This window comes from Schistocerca piceifrons, chromosome X (assembly GCF_021461385.2).
Source record: "Schistocerca piceifrons isolate TAMUIC-IGC-003096 chromosome X, iqSchPice1.1, whole genome shotgun sequence".
Taxonomy (NCBI): Eukaryota; Metazoa; Arthropoda; class Insecta; order Orthoptera; family Acrididae; genus Schistocerca; species Schistocerca piceifrons.
Window position 1 is genome coordinate 723083250 of NC_060149.1, and position 13910 is coordinate 723097159.

A 13910-nucleotide genomic window follows, 5' to 3' on the forward strand; every position below is an offset into this window, starting at 1 on the left:
TTCTAACCCGTTTTGTGTACCAAGGAGGATCAGCGCCGTCGTTTCTTAATTTATTTGGTATAAATCTCTCAATTGCTGCCGATACTATTTCCTTGAATTCAAGCCACATCTGGTCTACACTTATATTATTAATTTGGAACGAGTGGAGATGGTCTCTCAATAAGGCGTCAAGTGAATTTTTATCTGCTTTTTTGAATAGGTATATTTTTCGCTTATTTTTGGAGGATTTGGGGATTACAATACTCAATCTCGCTACGACAGCCCTGTGTTCAGTAATCCCAGTATCGGTTTTGATGCTCGTTATTAACTCAGGATTATTTGTTGCTAAGAGATCAAGTGTGTTTCCACAACTGTTTACTATTCGCGTGGGCTCATGAACTAACTGCTCGAAATAATTTTCAGAGCACAATTTCGCATGATATTTTATGCGTACCTCCGGAATTAAACATGTATTTTCGCCAACATATCGAGGGTAAATTAAAGTCACCACCAACTGTTATCGTATGAGTCGGGTACGTGTTTGAAATCAAACCTAAGTTATCTTTAAACCTTTCAGTAACTGTATCGTCTGAATTGGGAGGTCGGTAAAAGGATCCCATTATTATTTTATTCCGGTTGCCAACAATGACCTCTGCCCATACTAACTCACAGGGAGTATCTACTTCAATTTCGCGACAAGTTAAACTACTTCTAACAGCAACAAACACGCCACCGCCAACCGTGTTTAGCCTATCCTTTCGGAACACCGTTAGGATCTTCGCAAAAATTTCGGCTGAGCTTGTATCCGGCTTTAGCCAGTTTTCAGTGCCTATAACGATTTGAGTATCTGTACTTTCTACTAGCGCTTGGAGCTCTGGTACATGAAGGGACTTCGGCTGACAATTGTTTCAGGAAGGAGCTGGAGTACTTTAAAACGATAGGTTTTGGAGCTGGAACAATTCTACGTGCGTTTTTACCACAAAATATTACTTCGACTCTTCATACAGCGGTAACTGTAAGTATGCCTCACGTAAATCAATCTAGGAAAAGAATATGGCCTGTCCCAAATCTGTCTATAAATTCTTCTGGTGGTGGGAGAGGAAATGAATCCAAGACAGTTTGCGTATTTGCCGTGGCTTTTTGAGTAAGACCAAGGGGAATGGCCACTAACTTGCAAAAATTGGTTGTATCACCCCAATGTTTTCCCACTGTTAAGAGTTCCTGAGCAATATGCTCATGTATAGCTTGCGGAACAGGTCTAGCATGGCAAAATCATGGTTTTGCATTGTCGTTAACATTGTGTGCCTCAAAATCTTTAGCCCTTCCTAAACCTGATTCAAACATTCACTGTACTTATTACACGAGTCAGAAGCTTTAGTAGGAGGCACTGAAACACTTATTTCAAATACATTGTCTTGTATACACAGGTTGAACAAATCAAAGAAGTTTAAACCAAAAATTTTTGTATTGTTTCTAGAACATAGTACATGAAAGGAAACACTCTTTGTAACAACACGAAAAGTTGCTTGCATACTGTCCACCCCCAATGCTGCTATGTCGTGTCCATTATATTACTGCACTGCAATTGAAATGAAAGTCGGTCTCTCATGCCATGATGACCATGATGACACTGTTCACTTGAGTGATTTTATATATATAATGTAGAGACTGATGACATTGTAGTTTGGTCCCTTTATACCCCACCCACATATATATATATATATATATATATATATATATATATATATATATATATATATGTTGTTGTTGTGGTCTTCAGTCCTGAGACTGGTTTGATGCAGCTCTCCATGCTACTCTATCCTGTGCAAGCTTTTTCATCTCCCAGTACCTACTGCAACCTACATCCTTCTGAATCTGCTTAGCGTATTCATCTCTTGGTCTCCCTCTACGATTTTTACCCTCCACGCTGCCCTCCAATACTAAATTGGCGATCCCTTGATGCCTCAGAACATGTCCTACCAACCGATCCCTTCTTCTGGTCAAGTTGTGCCACAAACTTCTCTTCTCCCCAATCCTATTCAATACTTCCTCATTAGTTATGTGATCTACCCATCTAATCTTCAGCATTCTTCTGTAGCACCACATTTCGAAAGCTTCTATTCTCTTCTTGTCCAAACTATTTATCGTCCATGTTTCACTTCCATACATGGCTACACTCCATACGAATACTTTCAGAAATGACTTTCTGACACTTAAATCAATACTGGATGTTAACAAATTTCTCTTCTTCAGAAACGCTTTCCTTGCCATTGCCAGCCTACATTTTATATCCTCTCTACTTCGACCATCATCAGTTATTTTGCTCCCCAAATAGCAAAACTCCTTTACTACTTTAAGTGCCTCATTTCCTAATCTAATTCCCTCAGCATCACCCGACTTAATTAGACTACATTCCATTATCCTTGTTTTGCTTTTGTTGATGTTCATCTTATATCCTCCTTTCAAGACACTGTCCATTCCATTCAACTGCTCTTGCAAGTCCTTCGCTGTCTCTGACAGAATTACAATGTCATCGGCGAACCTCAAAGTTTTTATTTCTTCTCCATGAATTTTAATACCTACTCCGAATTTTTCTTTTGTTTCCTTTACTGCTTGCTCAATATACAGATTGAACAACATCGGGGAGAGGCTACAACCCTGTCTTACTCCCTTCCCAACCACTGCTTCCCTTTCATGTCCCTCGACTCTTATAACTGCCATCTGGTTTCTGTACAAATTGTAAATAGCCTTTCGCTCCCTGTATTTTACCCCTGCCACCTTTAGAATTTGAAAGAGAGTATTCCAGTCAACATTGTCAAAAGCTTTCTCTAAGTCTACAAATGCTAGAAACGTAGGTTTGCCTTTCCTTAATCTTTCTTCTAAGATAAGTCGTAAGGTCAGGATTGCCTCACGTGTTCCAGTGTTTCTACGGAATCCAAACTGATCTTCCCCGAGGTTGGCTTCTACTAGTTTTTCCATTCGTCTGTAAAGAATTCGTGTTAGTATTTTGCAGCTGTGACTTATTAAGCTGATAGTTCGGTAATTTTCACATCTGTCAACACCTGCTTTCTTTGGGATTGGAATTATTATATTCTTCTTGAAGTCTGAGGGTATTTCTCCTGTTTCATAGATCTTGCTCACCAGATGGTAGAGTTTTGTCAGGACTGGCTCTCCCATGGCCGTCAGTAGTTCCAATGGAATATTGTCTACTCCGGGGGCCTTGTTTCGACTCAGGTCTTTCAGTGCTCTGTCAAACTCTTCACGCAGTATCATATCTCCCATTTCATCTTCATCTACATCCTCTTCCATTTCCATAATATTGTCCTCAAGTACATCGCCCTTGTATAGACCCTCTATATACTCCTTCCACCTTTCTGCTTTCCCTTCTCTGCTTAGAACTGGGTTTCCATCTGAGCTCTTGATATTCATACAAGTCGTTCTCTTATCTCCAAAGGTCTCTTTAATTTTCCTGTAGGCGGTATCTATCTTACCCCTAGTGAGATAGGCCTCTACACCCTTACATTTGTCCTCTAGCCATCCCTGCTTAGCCATTTTGCACTTCCTGTCGATCTCATTTTTGAGATGTTTGTATTCCTTTTTGCCTGTTTCACTTACTGCATTTTTATATTTTCTCCTTTCATCAATTAAACTCAATATTTCTTCTGTTACCCAAGGATTTCTACTAGCCCTCGTCTTTTTACCTACCTGATCCTCTGCTGCCTTCACTACTTCATCCCTCAAAGCTACCCATTCTTCTTCTACTGTATTTATTTCCCCCATTCCTGTCAATTGCTCCCTTATGCTCTTCCTGAATCTCTGTACAACCTCTGGTTCTTTTAGTTTATCCAGGTCCCATCTCCTTAAATTCCCACCTTTTTGCAGTTTCTTCAGTTTTAATCTACAGGTCATAACCAATAGATTGTGGTCAGAGTCCACATCTGCCCCTGGAAATGTCTTACAATTTAAAACCTGGTTCCTAAATCTCTGTCTTACCATTATATAATCTATCTGATACCTTTTAGTATCTCCAGGGTTCTTCCATGTATACAACCTTCTTTCATGATCCTTAAACCAAGTGTTAGTTATGATTAGGTTGTGCTCTGTGCAAAATTCGACCAGGCGGCTTCCTCTTTCATTTCTGTCCCCCAATCCATATTCACCTACTATGTTTCCTTCTCTCCCTTTTCCTACACTCGAATTCCAGTCACCCATGACTATTAAATTTTCGTCTCCCTTCACAATATGAATAATTTCTTTTATTTCATCATACATTTCTTCAATTTCTTCGTCATCTGCAGAGCTAGTTGGCATATAAACTTGTACTACTGTAGTAGGCGTGGGCTTCGTATCTATCTTGGCCACAATAATGCGTTCACTATGCTGTTTGTAGTAGCTTACCCGCATTCCTATTTTCCTATTCATTATTAAACCTACTCCTGCATTACCCCTATTTGATTTTGTGTTTATAACCCTGTAGTCACCTGACCAGAAGTCTTGTTCCTCCTGCCACCGAACTTCACTAATTCCCACTATATCTAACTTCAACCTATCCATTTCCCTTTTTAAATTTTCTAACCTACCTGCCCGATTAAGGGATCTGACATTCCACGCTCCGATCCGTAGAATGCCAGTTTTCTTTCTCCTGATAACGACAACCTCTTGAGTAGTCCCCGCCCGGAGATCCGAATGGGGGACTATTTTACCTCCGGAATGTTTTACCCAAGAGGACGCCATCATCATGTAATTATACAGTAAAGCTGCATGCCCTCGGGAAAAATTACGGCTGTAGTTTCCCCTTGCTTTCAGCCGTTCGCAGTACCAGCACAGCAAGGCCGTTTTGGTTATTGTTACAAGGCCAGATCAGTCAATCATCCAGACTGTTGCCCTTGCAACTACTGAAAAGGCTGCTGCCCCTCTTCAGGAACCACACGTTTGTCTGGCCTCTCAACAGATACCCCTCCGTTGTGGTTGCACCTACGGTACGGCTATCTGTATCGCTGAGGCACGCAAGCCTCCCCACCAACGGCAAGGTCCATGGTTCATGGGAGGATATATATATATATATATATATATATATATATATATATATATATATATATATATATATATATATATGTGTGTGTGTGTGTGTGTGTGTGCGCATGCATATGTGTGTGGAATAGAGAGACAAAGTGTTTGTCATAGTTGTGTGTACTTGTGTGTATGCATCTAAATGACTACATACTATGTCTGCTTGCAAATTGTGCATTACTATATGTACTATGCACACATTTCTTCTTGCACAATATGTATGTTTGTATACATAAATGTGTGTATGTGTGATTCTTCAGCTGCCATTGCTAGTCACGATATACTATAAATATTTGACATAAAACATTTTAATAGTAGTTGATCAGTTATTGTTGTGTAAATGTTGTAAATAAGAATCATTCTCTTCACTCTTAGTATAATGTATCTCTGTCAGTCATGATAGTGTGTTATGCTGTAAATATTGCATATCAAAATCCATAGAAATTTATCAGTTACTATTATGTAATTACTGCATGCACCACGAGGAATTATCCAAATGCGATGGAATTTGGTACACATGATGTACGTGTGCGGACTAACAAATGATTACAATTTCAGAAAAATTGAATGATTTATTCAAGATAAAAAGCTTCACAGATTGAGCAAGTCAATAACGCATCGGTCCACCTCTGGTCCTTATGGTAGCATTTATTCGTCCTCGCATTGATAAAGTTGTTGGATGTCCACCTGAGGGATATTGTGCCAAATTCTGTCCTATTGGCGCGTTATACCATCAAAATTCCGACCTGGTTGGAGGGTCCTGACCATAATGTTTCAAAAATGATTCAAAAGGCTCTAAGCACTATGGGACTTAACATCTGAGGAGATCAGTCCCCTAGACTTAGAACTACTTAAACCTAACTAACCTAAGGACATCACACACATCCATGCCCGAGGCAGGATTCGAACTTGCGACCGTCGCAGCAGCGCGATTCCAGACTGAAGCGCCTAGAACCACTAACGTTCTCAATAAGGAAGACCTTGCTGTGTCAGTATGGGAACACTCATCGTGTGCAGGGGGTCTTACCTTGCTGAAATCTAAGCCCAGAATGACTTGCCGTGAAGGGTTACAAAACTGGTCATAGAATATCATCAATGTACCTCTGTGCTGTAAGAGTGCTGCGGATGACAACCACAGGGGTGCTGATATGAAATGAAATGAAACAAAAGACCATGACTTCAGGTTGTCGGGGCATATTCTGGGTAACAGTGATGTTGATATCCTACTGCTGTCTGAGGTGTCTTCAGACATGTATTCACTTTTCATTGGGGCTCAGTTCAAAGTGAGACTCAACAGTGAAGACAATTCCACTCGACTCAGTGAGATTCCCAGCCGAATATGCCTGACACCACTGCAAACGGGCATGTTTGTGTACTGAGACCAATTATAGTCGGTTCAGGGGGCTCCATGAGCTCGGTCCTCTTTCTGTGAGCCAACTGTTACTCTTTCTTGAGATCACTGAAGCTCCATTTGCACGTGGGATCGATGATAATGATGAATCCGGAGCTCTGAGTGTTCATTTGACAATTGCTCGGCCCTCATGTTGTGTCGCCTCTGTAGGTCGACCATTTCCTTTTTGACAGTGTGTTTGACCATGGTCCACCCATTCCTGCAACATCATCGAATAGTGGCATCACTCCAGTTCATATGTTGAGTGATTTGCCAATTAATCCAACCAGCTTCTTTTATAGCTGCTACATGAACTCTCTCAAATGCTGACATCTACATATGATCACACTGTTGTCTTTGAGGCATACGTTCCTTCCAACTGAGTACATGGAATGAAAGTGGCAAAGAATTTGTGCCCTGCTATCGAAATGTCATCTGTTTACTATCCTTTGCAACTGCATGGTGAAATTGTGCTGCAGCGTCACACATTCATCCATGGGCTGCGAAAGTTTACAATTTAGCATTTTCGGTCGATATCTTTATGAACATTAATTTGCGACTAATTTGTATAACTCATTCATGATGTGTCTTTTTTTGTCTTTCAGCGTATAACATCATTCTCCTCCCCACTTAGTATGACGTATCTCCGAAATCTTTTGTTTTTCAGAAATATATTGGTACTGATAATAAACTGTTATTTAATTTGCCGGCCGGTGTGGCCGTGCGGTTAACGGCGCTTCAGTCTGGAACCGCGTGACCGCTACGGTCTCAGGTTCGAATCCTGCCTGGGGCATGGATGTGTGTGATGTCCCTAGGTTAGTTAGGTTTAATTAGTTCTAAGTTCTAGGCGACTGATGACCTCAGAAGTTAAGACGCATAGTGCTCAGAGCCATTTGAACCATTTGTTATTTAATTTGCTATGTCTGTATTGCTAATAGACCTTCTCAGCATTGAAGTTATTATAGGATGGTAGCAGACACGAAAAATTCATTTTGTAGAACATTTTATGAGTTCACAGACGAACACACACACACACGCACGCACACACACACACACACACACACACACACACACACACACACACACACACACACAATTACACGGTTTTACAGTAATGGCTAAATAATTGTTTTCTATGTGACTTGAATTCGATCTGAATCGTATTCAGGCCTATAGGTGCAATTGTATACATGAGCATTCATTCACTAAATTCAACCTTCATAGATTTTATGGCACTTACACACTTTGGTACAGAGGGAATACAGACATTGATCCATTGATCCACTTCCTCTGTATTTACACTGTGGTATGGCAATGACACAATCTATCTGTTACAGTGCACATGGTAATATATAATACAGGTCTTCAAGTTCAATAACACTTGAGGTTTTAAATGTATAATGTGTCCCATGACGTTAATTATAGCATTCCCTCACCATTTATGTCAACTATAGACACTTTACAACCAGATATGTGAAAGTCAATAGCAGTTAAGATGGGTCAAAATCGTACATCATCTTCCTCTCTATATATTCCATCATACTGCACAGGTAGTCCCACTCACACCATGAATAGCGCACTTTAGCATCAAAACACAGTGCATTTTCTGCTTCTATAGCTACTCCAAAGTCATTGTCAGGCGCTAGGTCTTCATTCACGGTTTTTCATGGCTAAACAGTAGTTTGAGGTTCTCAGATGAATACTCGCAAGTCGACACACAGACAGCGAAATCAGTCCGAGTTAGTACGGACACTTCGATTGTCAAAATTTAGTCAGTAAACTGTCGAAGTATACGTAAAATTTTTTACAAATTTAGTGCCCTTCAGGAAACTTCTCATGCTCAAATTGTTCTCGGGGCCGAGAGCTGGATGGAACTCGATATAGAAATATTTCAGATATGTAACGAGTCGTGGAACATATATCAGAAAGACAGATTAGATGCCGTAGGAGGGGGCCCGTCCATTGCAGTTCATAAAAATATTCTCTCTATTGAGACGGAACTTGAGAATGACAGTGACTTAGAGAAAGCTTTTGACAATGTTGACTGGAATATTCTCTTTCAAATTCTTAAGGTGGCAGGGGTAAAATACAGGGGGCGAAAGGCTATTTACAATTTGTACATAAACCAGATGGTAGTTATAAGAATCGAGGGACATGAAAGGGAAGCAGTTGTTGGGAAGGGAGTAAGACAGGGTTGTTGCCTCTCGCCGATATTATTCAATCTGTATATTGAACAAGCAGTAAAGGGAACAAAAGAAAAATTCGGAGTAGGTATTGAAATCCATGGAGAAGAAATAAAAACTTTAAGGTTCGCCGATGACATTGCAATTCTGTCAGAGACAGCAAAGGACTTGGAAGAGCAGTTGAATGGAATGGATAGCGTCTTGAAAGGAGGATATAAGATGAACATCAACAAAAGCAAAACGAGGATAATGGAATATAGTCGAAATAAGTCGGGTGATGCTGAGGGAATTAGATTAGGAAATGAGACACTTAAAGTAGTAAAGGAGTTTTGATATTTGGGGAGTTAAATAACTGATGATGGTCGCAGTAGAGAGGATATAAAATGTAGACTGGCAATGGCAAGGAAAGCGTTTCTGAAGAAGAGAAATTTGTTAACATCGAGTATAGATTTAAGTGTCAGGAAGTCGTTTCTGAAAGTATTTGTATGGAGTGTAGCCATATATGGAAGTGAAACATGGACGATAAATAGTTTGGACAAGAAGAGAATAGAAGCTTTCGAAATATGGTGCTACAGAAGAATGCTGAAGATTAGGTGGGTAGATCACATAACTAATGAAGTATTGAATAGGATTGGGGAGAAGAGAAGTTTGTGGCACAGCTTGACCAGAAGGAGGGATCGGTTGGTAAGACATGTTCTGAGGCATCAAGGGATGACCAATTTAGTATTGGAGGGCAGCGTGGAGGGTACAAATCGTAGAGGGAGACCAAGAGATGAATACACTAAGCAGATTCAGAAGGATGTAGGTTGCAGTAGGTACTGGGAGATGAAGAAGCTTGCACAGGATAGAGTAGCATGGAGAGCTGCATCAAACCAGTCTCAGGACTGAAGACCACAACAACAACAGTGAAACTAGGTGGACGCATATAACAGGCCTAAGTGAAATCAAGTTGTATGTTTTTACCGGCCACCTGATTCCGCTGTAACAGTTTCAAAGTCATTCAAATAAATTCCTCGGTTGGCAGCGCGGAAATGCCCGACATGTCTACGGACGAATAGACGTGCAACTGTTTAGCATGTGATCGCTCAGATAAGTCAAGGGGCTGTCAACAGTGTCTCCTCAACGACCGTTCAGTGAACGTTGCTACGTATAGACCTCCGCAGCAGGCACCTGGTTTATGCACCCATCCACACTGCTGTTCGTCGGCGACGAAGGCTAGAAATCGCACGCCAGCGTCACAGCTGGACGTCCATTGAATGGCGATAGACGACCTTTTCAGATAAATCACGTTTTATGTTCCATCAGACAGATGGCATTTACATGTACAGCGTGAATCGACTGAAAACAAACACTCTACAACAATTCTTGGAAGGATCCAGGCCAAAGGACGGAGGGTTATGATCTGGGGAATGTTTCCGTGGCATTCCCTGGGCGATCTCGTTATTCTGAAAGGCAGAACCAATTAAAAGAAGAATGCATCTATCCTTGGAGACCATGTCCAACCCTATATTCAGTTTGGTTTCCCTCGGTACGATGGCGTCAACCACCAGGAGAATGAAACATATCTCACAGCTTATAGTGTACGTGCGTGGTTCGAAGAGCACCAGGATGAGTTTAAAGTACTCCTGTGCCCATTAAACTCCCCGGATTTAAACCCAATCAAGAATCTTTGGGACCAGCGCGATCGGCCTGTACATTCCATGGATCCTGAACCGAGAAACCTAGTGCTGCTGTACACGGAACTGCTGTCGGCATGGCTCCACATCCTCAGTGACTCTCTTCCTCCTCTCTTAGCGGTCTGCACTGGTTGTTCAAGCGTTTGGCAAATGGTTACATTAATGTGACTGGACGGTGTAATAATAGTCATCTCTGGCCTAGAGAAACAACTGAAAGAACTGAAAGCAAATAACTGACCAGGTCCGGATGTAACCCAAATTCGGTTTTACAAACAGTACACTACAGCATTGGCCCGTTACTTAACATGCATTTATCGCGAATCTCTCCCCAGTGCAAAGTTCCAAGCGAATGGAAAAAAGGGCAAGTGACTACTGTATATGAGAAGAGTAGAAGAAGCGGCCCGGACAATTTCAGACCAATACACTTAACATCGGTTTTATACAGAATTATTGAACATATTTTCAGTTCTAATATGATAAATTTCCTTGAGACGGAAAAGCTTGTGTCCACGAATGAGCGCGGTTTTAAAAAGCATAGCTCTTGCGAAGCTCAGTTTGCACTTTTCACATATGATATCCTTCGCACTACTAAATAATTGTCGTGTGACTAGGGTCTCCCGTCGTGTAGACCGTTCGCCGGGTACAAGTCTTTCGATCTGACGTCACTTCGGCGACTTGCGCGTCGATGGAGATGAAATGGTGATGATTAGGACAACACAACATCCAGTCCCTGAGCGGAGAAAATCTCCGACGCAGCCGGGAATCGAACCAGGGACCTTAGGATTGACATAATGTCGCGTTGACCACTCAGCTACTGGGGGCGGACTTCGCACTACTGATGTAGGGAATCATGCAGTTTCCATATTCCCAGATTTCTGACATGGCGCCCCTCTGCTGACTGTTAACTAAGGTACAAGTATGTGGAAGAGGTTCCCAGATATGTGACTGGATTGATGATTTCCTAAGTAATAGGGCACAATACGTTGTCCTCGAAGTCGAGTGTTACACAAAGAGTATCGTCAGCAGTGGTGCCCCACGGAAGTGTGACAGGAAAAAAATGTTCAAATGTGTGTGAAATCTTATGGGACTTAACTGCTAAGGTCATCAGTCTCTAAGCTTACACACTACTTAACCTAAATTATCCTACGGACAAACACACACATCCATGCCCGAGGGCGGACTCGAACCTCCGCCAGGACCAGCCGCACAGTCTATGACTGCAGCGCCTCAGACCCTTCGGCTAATCCCGCGCGGCGAAGTGTGATAGGACCGCTATTCTTCCCTATACACCTAACTGAACTGCTTTAGTAATGCGCTGCTTCGCACAATCACGACGGTTAAATATCTAGGCGTAACGGTAAAAGCGATATGAAATGGAACGAGTATGTAAGGGTCGTAGTTTTTAGGTGAGTGGTGGACTTCGGTTTATTGGGAGAATGTTAGGGAAATGTGGTTTATTTGCAAAGGAGTTCGTATATAGGACACTAATGCGACGAATCTTTGAGTAATGTTCAAGTATTTGGGATTCACACCAAGTCGGGTTAGAAGAAGACATCGAAGTAATTCAGAGGGGGCTGCTAGATTTGTTCCAGGTACGTTCGAACAACACGCAAGTAATACGGAGGTGCTTAAATAACTCAAATGAGAATCCCTGGAGGGAAGGTGACGTTCTTTCGAGGAGTATTATTGAGAAAATTTAGAGAATTGGCATTTGAAGGTGACTGCAGAAAGATTCTACTACCGCCAAAGTACCTTTTGGATAAGGATCACCGGCTTATCCCGGCGGAGTTTCGAGTCCTCCCTCCGGCATGGGTGTGTGTGTTTGTCCTTAGTATAATTCAGGTTAAGTAGTGTGTAAGACTAGGGACTGATGACCTTAGCACTTGTGTCCCATACGATTTCACACACATTTTTTTTATAAGGATCACGAATGTAAGATAAGAAAAATTAGGGCTCGTACGGAAGCATATAGGCAATCACATTTCCCTCGCGCTGTTTGCGAATGGAACAGGAAAGTAAATGACTCGTAGTTATACAAGGTACTCTCCACCATTCACCATAAGGTGACTTGCAGAGCATGTACATAGATGTAGATGCAGACGATGTTCGCAGGCCCACGTCAGTCGTTGAACTTTGTATCAATGTGTCAGCAAAGGGGCACGAGTGTCAGTTGCTGCTGAAGCCTGTGCTGTACACAGATTGCCGCGTCTGTAGTTTCCTGCGAGCGGATCAGAATGAGAGCTAGACGCTACGTCGAGTATTGAGGTGGCTCTTCCAACTGAAAGTCCTGGTGCTGGGAAACAAGCTGGAAATTCTTTGCAGATAAGGGAACTCGGTGCGATAAGGGACATATACTTCTGATGAAATAACTAGGACGAAACATGAGGTAGGATAAGACCACTGTCGAGCCCTAAGAGGCACCAACACATTGAATGTAAGTTGTGCAATCCTTCATATACACTGTGCAGCTAAGTGCCACGAGAAACTAAGTCCCGTCCCGAGGGCAGAGTAACTCAAGTACGCCGGTCGGTGTGGCCGTGCGGTTATAGGCGCTTCAGTCTGGAACCGCGTGACCGCTACGGTCGCAGGTTCGAATCCTGCCTCGGGCATGGATGTGTGATGTCCTTAGGTTAGTTAGGTTTAAGTAGTTCTAAGTTCTAGGGGACTGATGACCACGGATGTTAAGTCCCATAGTGCTCAGAGCCATTTGAACTCAGGTACGGCGTCTGAGGCAACTGTCGAAGGAATCCCTTAGCAATACCAGCGGCTCTGCTTATATAGGCTCGTCTGATGCAATCCTCCGCGGTCACGCGCGTCTCCCGTGTCCTGTCGTCCTTCCAGAACATTCTCTCGTAGCTGGTCACGTAGCTCCAGCGTCCCTTGCCACAAAAACGCAACCTCTCCTGCTTCCCAGCGCCCTGGCCGACGTTAGGTTGTTTTCCTACATGTTCATCTTATGCAATCTTATGCATTTCTACTCACATCCGCGACCCATTCGCGACACCTCCCTCCCCGAGGGAACATTTTGTAGTGTCTGTCCTCAGAGAGTGTAAACTTTTGCTATCAATGTGTTAGCTTATGCCTCTAGCATTCGACTTTTTTATTAAATTGTAAATTTACATACATACAATAATTCCTTTCTTTTCAATAGCGTTTAAAAATCATCTTCAAGTTTACACATAGTTATTCATCCTCCACATCACAATTATTTACTCTCTTTGTATATAATTCATAGGCACAATTTTTTTTTTTTTATTTTCAAGGAACATTTGAACATTACTATCACAAGGACATACACTTTATCTAGTCTTAATAGACTAGAAATTTCTACTTTCTGTACAATCATGGGCACATCATAATTTCTCTCTATTCAAGGGCACACGAATAATTACATCTTGAGGCACACACATAACACCATCTCCATTATTACTTTAATACCATCTTATTCTTTTACCTCTTGTCTGATCTTGACATTAACATTACTGATGATCGTCTTTAGATCTCTTCCTAATATTTTGTTGGTACTATCCTTCTTTCAAAACTCACATTGCCGCTATCTCTTGCCTCATATCTGATAGTCATGCCTTCTAAAATAATTTCTTCATTTTCTCC